At 40.3% G+C, this 6,000-nt stretch overlaps 1 protein-coding gene across 3 annotated transcripts in view; it reads left to right on the top strand.

Moving 5' to 3' along the window:
- The first annotated feature begins 210 nt into the window (after window positions 1-210).
- Window positions 211-6,000, top strand: part of LOC121277051 (guanine nucleotide-binding protein G(I)/G(S)/G(O) subunit gamma-7) — a 294,950-nt gene continuing 289,160 nt past the window's right edge. For all 3 annotated transcript variants that reach the window (XM_041185971.1, XM_041185969.1, XM_041185970.1), the window contains exon 1: window positions 211-454. The gene's annotated coding sequence lies outside the window, so the exon portion shown is untranslated. The remainder of the gene's footprint in view (window positions 455-6,000) is intronic.

The raw sequence follows: 6,000 nt of genomic DNA, 5'->3' as shown, positions 1-6,000 counted from the left end.
TCTCTGCCTTTCCCCCTGTATCTTTCTATCTCTCTGCCTTTCCCCCTGTATCTTTCTATCTCTCTCTCTCTCCTTCCCTTTCCCCTGTATCTCTATATCTCTCCCTCCCTTTCCCCGTGTCTCTATCTCTCTCTCTCTCCCTTTCCCCCTGCATCTCTCTTTCTCTCTCTCTTCCTTTCCCCCTCTCTCTCTCTGCCCTGCTGACGTCTGTCTGTTGACTCTCCCCCCCGTCCGCCGCTCTCAGTTTCTCTGCCGCTTTCTGTCTGTTTTTGCTGCCGCCGCTCCCGGCCTCTCGGTTTTGTTTGATTTGATGTGATTTTCTCCGGTGATTGAGCCGGTGCTCTCCTCGGTTCTTCCTCTGCTCACTCTCGCTCTTTGACATTATTTGAGCTCCGGTGCCGACCTCCAGCTCCAGGCCGCCGCTGTCGTCTCCTCCTCCGCCCTCCGGCCGCAGGTAAGAGCCGGGGCTCCGGCCCCATACCCACCGCTGCTGCCATTGGAGCCGGAAAACCGGCCCTGGGCGGGAGGGCACCGGCCGAGCCACCAGCTCCCCCAGCCCCGGGACCCGGGCCCCGCAGGCCGCCGCCGCTCAAATCAAACCCGGGGTCTGGCTTGGGCTGGGATCCCGTTATTCAGAGGCGGCATCTGGGAGGGAGAGAAAAGGAGAGGGAGAGTGTGGAAAGGGGAGAGGAGATAGAAACTGAGGAGGTGGAGAGAGAGGAATTGATATTGGGAAAGAGTGAGAAGAACAGTAGAAAAGGAGAGAGAGAGGAGATGGGGAATAGAGAAATAATGTGAAAAGCAGAAGTAGAGAGGGAATAGATGAAGAGAAACAAGCAGAGAGAAATAGAACAAAGTGAAGTAAAAAACAGGTAAAGCGAAAGTCAGACAAAACAGAGGAAAACTGAAATGAATAGATAGAGAAACACAGCAAGAAGAAACAAGAAATAAGGTAACGTGACTGATGTACAAACAGCAGGAGGAGAAAATCAGGGTTCGAGAAAACAAAGGGACATATAAAGAGCAAAAGAGTGAAAAGAGAAAGGCCTAGATTTGGCGAGAAAGCAAAAAAAATGTCAGGAAGAGGAACATAGAGAAGCTGTGAGTTGGAGAGAGAAATAGTGAAAAACAGTGACAGAGAAATGTGCCAGAAGAAAAAAAATTTAACGGTTCGGGAGTGAAATAGAGGTATGAGAGGAAAGAGATTGGCCAACAGAGGAGTGACTTAAGGAGAGAAAAACAGACAGGGGAGAGAAATTGAGAGGGGTGGGGGTTCCTGAGGACAAAAATTAGAGAGGGATGGTGATAAAATGAAACAGGAATGCCCAGGAATAGAGTGAGCCTGAGGAAAAAAAAGGAGACAGACATAAAAAAAACATACAGAGATACAGGAAAGAGAAACAGACTCATAGAAAAGGACCTAGATGAGAATGTAATACATGGAATGAGGGAAATGCAGAGATAGGAAGTGAGAAAGATATCAAACAGCACAGACAAGTGGGAAACAGACTGGGAGGGGAGAGCTAAATAGTAAGAGAGATGAAGCGAAAAAGGGAAAGAGAATCACTGGAGAGAAACAACAATAACAAAGGAATAGGGGAAAGATGAGTGAAAATAGAAAAGAGGCATGAGAGAAAGGAAGATGAAAATAACACAAGTAGACAAACATGGGTACGGGGAGGGAGAAATGGAGATAATTGGAGAGGAACATTTTAATGTGGGAGAGAGATAAAGAGAGGAACGGTAAAAGAGAGAAACAAACATGGGGAGAGAGGGAGACAGGCAGATAAACACAACATGGCAAGTAATAAATACATAGCAAACGCACAATGGTTCATTCACAAAGGAGAGTTTGACAAAGCCAGTTTTGATGCTAAACTAGACGGGTTCTTTATCTACAAGGAAGTACAAGGTTATGGGGGCAGGTAGGAAAGTGGAATTAAGCTCACAATCAGATCAGCCATGATCTTGTTGAATGGCAGAGTAGGATTAAGGGGCTAAATAGCCTGCTGCACTCCTATCTCTTATGTTCTTATGCTGTGACCAGTATGGAAACTGGAGAGTGTACACACTAAGCTTGGTGGCAAGGACATGTCCTAAGCACCTTGGAGAGAAAAGCAATTTTGGAGAAAATTGCTTGTATGGGAAGGTGCTATGGGAAGGGGACCAAGTGCTAGGAGTGATGAAAGAATGGACTAGGGTGTTTTGGAGGGGATGATCCCTTTGGAATTCTGAAAGCTGAGGGGAGGGAAGATGTGATTGGTGGTGGCATTGTCTGGAGGTCGTGTAAATGGTGGAATTCTGTTGAATTTGTTGGCTGATGGATAAAGGAAGTAGAAACACAGAGACATATACACAGGTTGAAATAAGAATGTAGGTAACCAATTTATGTATTTGAATGATATTTCCTTGTTTGCTAATTTAATGAAGGCATTAGCATGTTGAAAACAGCACCATTCATTGTGATTTTGACCCAACAGAGACCGAAAAAGAGAGGGAAACAGAGAGCGATTCAGTGACAGGAGGAAAAAACATAGACAGAAGAGAGGAAAACAAAATGAAATATATAAGAAAGGAAGAGTAGTTGGTAGCATTTTTGAATGAGTCAAACTCTGGATCCAGCTTTTCCCAGACATTTCCTTTGTAAAACAATATTCCTGTGTCTGTGATGTACTGTTCAAAACCCATGTGTGTAATCTCTAAACTCCTTGCTTTATCTTCTTAGCTGAGGCAGTATCACTGGTTCCATCCCAATACTGTATTATAGAAAGTGCCCACGGAGCCATTGAACCATGGGCAAAGGCATAGTTTTTTTTCATGAATTGTCTCACTTTTGTGGTTCATGGGTGAAATTGCATTACCTGCAAGTGATGGCGTTTTTTTAAATTGGCATGTGGATATTAATTTGCATAATTTTGTTGTCCGTAAAGAAATAGTAACGGGTGTGGAAAGGGCTAAAGGTTTGCTGGCAGAAAATAAATTAATTTCAGACCCTACTTTTAGTGTGTTGCAGAGAGATGCTCATGTTTACTGTGCACACACACATAGTACAAAGTTATCATTTTTTGGGCAAGGTTGGTGGGGGAGGGGTTGGTTGAAATTTGGTCAATTCAGAAAACGTATCTGTGTTAAAATAGAGTGTAGAACTATCTAATCCAGTACAAATGATCACAAATATGTACTTTTACTTTTGTGTAATAAAGTGTGTATCATGTCCATTTGTCTCTGGGATTAGCTGTTGTTAAAATAAATAGTCCATATTTAGCTAATTCCAGTGATGATCCTGACAGGTTTTTCCAGCAGTAATCTCAAAATATGTCAACATATGTTTTCCTGATCTCTTTACTCCCACCCCTCCCCCTACACACATAGGGGCATTTAAAAAATCAAATCTAATCATATTACATACTCTAATAGTACTTAGTGATAAATTGAATTAAATATTTATGAAAATAGCAGTTGTGAATTGCATGGACGCCTGAACATTGCTACTGACATCACTTTATGTCAGTGTAAGACAGAGGTTGCACTGTATTCTCTGGAAGGGGAGAAGTTGTCATTTGCATAATACGAGGCACAATTTTCTTGTAATTTTGCATCTGTAATGTCAGATATTCACTTCTGTAAAATATTCAGATTATTAACAAACTGGCATCAGTGTAAAAGGGAGAGTGGGGACTGACCCTGGTATAAAAGGGAGAATGGGAACTATAACTGGAGTGAAAAAGACAGGGGGGAGCTGACATTGATATAAAAGGGACAGGAGAAACTGACAATTTCTGAAAGAGTGGTTCAAATGGACTGAATAGTAACTTTCAAAAGGGAATTGGATAAATATCTGAAATAGAAAAATGTTCAGTGCTATGGGAAAAGAGTGTGGCTAATCAGATAGCTCTTTCACAGAGCCAACACAAGCACAATGAGTTGAATTGCTTCCTGTTGTGTCAGAATTGACACTAATTTTTTTTTAATTTAAAAGGATGACATTGTTTTTATATATATATCTACACACGAATATATGGTTCAAAATGAATCACATACAGAATAATAGATTGATGGTAAAGAGATGAAAGGCAATATTTGGATTTTCTAAAGCCTGAGAAGACTTTGTTGCAATCAGAAATCCTAAAAAGTAACAGAAAATAAATAAAGTCTTGCATTTTTATGACAACTTTGATAACCACCAGACACTCCAAAGTGCTTTACAGTCAATGAAATACTTTAAGTGTAGTCGCTGTTGTGAAGTAGGGAAAACATAACTTGTGCAGAGCAGACTCCCACAAACAGAATGTGATAATGACCATATAATTATTGGCCAGGACACCTGGGGTAACTCCCCTCCTTTTGGCTGAAATGGTGCCAGGGGATCTTTTAGGTCCACCTGAGAGGGCAGATGTGGCCTTGGTTTAACATCTCATCCAAAAAATAGCATCTTTGACAGTGCAGCATGCCCTCAATACCACACTGGAGTGTCAGCCTTTATTTTTATGCTCAAGACCTAGAGTGGACTTAAACCCACAACTGTCTGACTTGGGGTTGAGAGTGCTATCAACTGAGCCACAGCTGATGCTTACAAAATTCTAAGGAACAATATTGCCTTCGATTTTTGTCAGCTGTCTTTAATTCCTTACATTCTATGTGAAGTAATGATTATATTTGTTACTGAAGCAACCAGTACTGTTCTTCATCTGATGAGATGTGAAGTTCACGAAAGGTTCAAGTTAAGCAGACAAGCTAGTTAAAGGTATATGATATCCTTTGACTAATGTCAGAGCATTACATAAATTTTCCTGCACTTTGTATATATTATAAATATGAATGTCAAGCTCTGTTATTTTGAGATATATTATGTGTTGCATTCCAAACCAACTAGGAGTTGTATATGCCTGAAAATACATGATTTATAATATAAAATCAGAAAATGCTGGAAAGACTCAGCACGTCTGGCAGCATCTGTGGAGAGAGAAACAAGAGTGAAAGTTTCAGGTTAATGACCTTTCATCAGAACTCAATCGACCTGAAAATGATAACTCCAATTCTCACTCCTCAGATGTTGTCAATCCGCAGAATATTTCCAGCATTTTCTGTTTTTAGTTCAGATTTCCAGATCCACTATATTTTGCTTTTGTATTAGTCATTTATAATATGTTTTGTTTTATTCATATTGCAGAAAAATATGTAGATACATGTGATACCAGATATCTCCAAATTTTATTTAATGTTTACCATAAACCATTATAACTGGGTGGGTAAATAAAATTTTATTTTTAGCAACAAATAAGTGGTCAGTTTGAAATTGGACCAGCTGAAATTCCACCAGAGCATGGAATTGAACATGCTCCTGTGGATCTCTGTTAGCTTACAACACCATTTTGAGACTGCTTCACTATTTTAGCAAATGAAAATATCCACAGAGCCCCAACATGGAGGCATTAAATGTATTATTTTACATTGAATTGTAATAGAATCATAGAATGATAACAGCACAGGAGACCATTGAGCCCATTGTGTTTGTGCCAGCTCTCTGCAAGAGCATCTCAGTCCCTTTGCCTTATGCTTTCCCTGTAATAGGATTTATGTAATGGGGGAAATTGGTAATGATGTGGTATGAGCATATCTGTTCACTCATCTTGATTCAATGGTATCATATAGGAACATTTTTGGGATGCTAGCACTTAAAAAGAGATACCTATGCCAACTTCCCTCTCTCCCCAAGTATAGCATAGTATTTTATACAGATTGTGCAGTACAAACTTCATTCAAATAACTTACTTGTCAAAAATGGCAGGGTATTATGAACATCTCCAGTTTCATGAGTACTTAATTTTAAATATAAATTATTATTTTGGCCTGCCTTGAATATTAAGAGTTCAGAACTGGATCTCATGAGAATTGATGAAAGCTGTTCTGCTTGTACCTAAAACCTAGCCAAAGTCAGGACTGTATTTAAGGAAATACTCTCCCAAGAGCTGCTCTGGGTTCAAACCTAGCTGCTATCTA

This window comes from Carcharodon carcharias, chromosome 4 (genome assembly GCF_017639515.1).
Source record: "Carcharodon carcharias isolate sCarCar2 chromosome 4, sCarCar2.pri, whole genome shotgun sequence".
NCBI classification, from domain to species: Eukaryota; Metazoa; Chordata; class Chondrichthyes; order Lamniformes; family Lamnidae; genus Carcharodon; species Carcharodon carcharias.
This window is presented reverse-complemented; position numbering and strand designations above follow the sequence as displayed.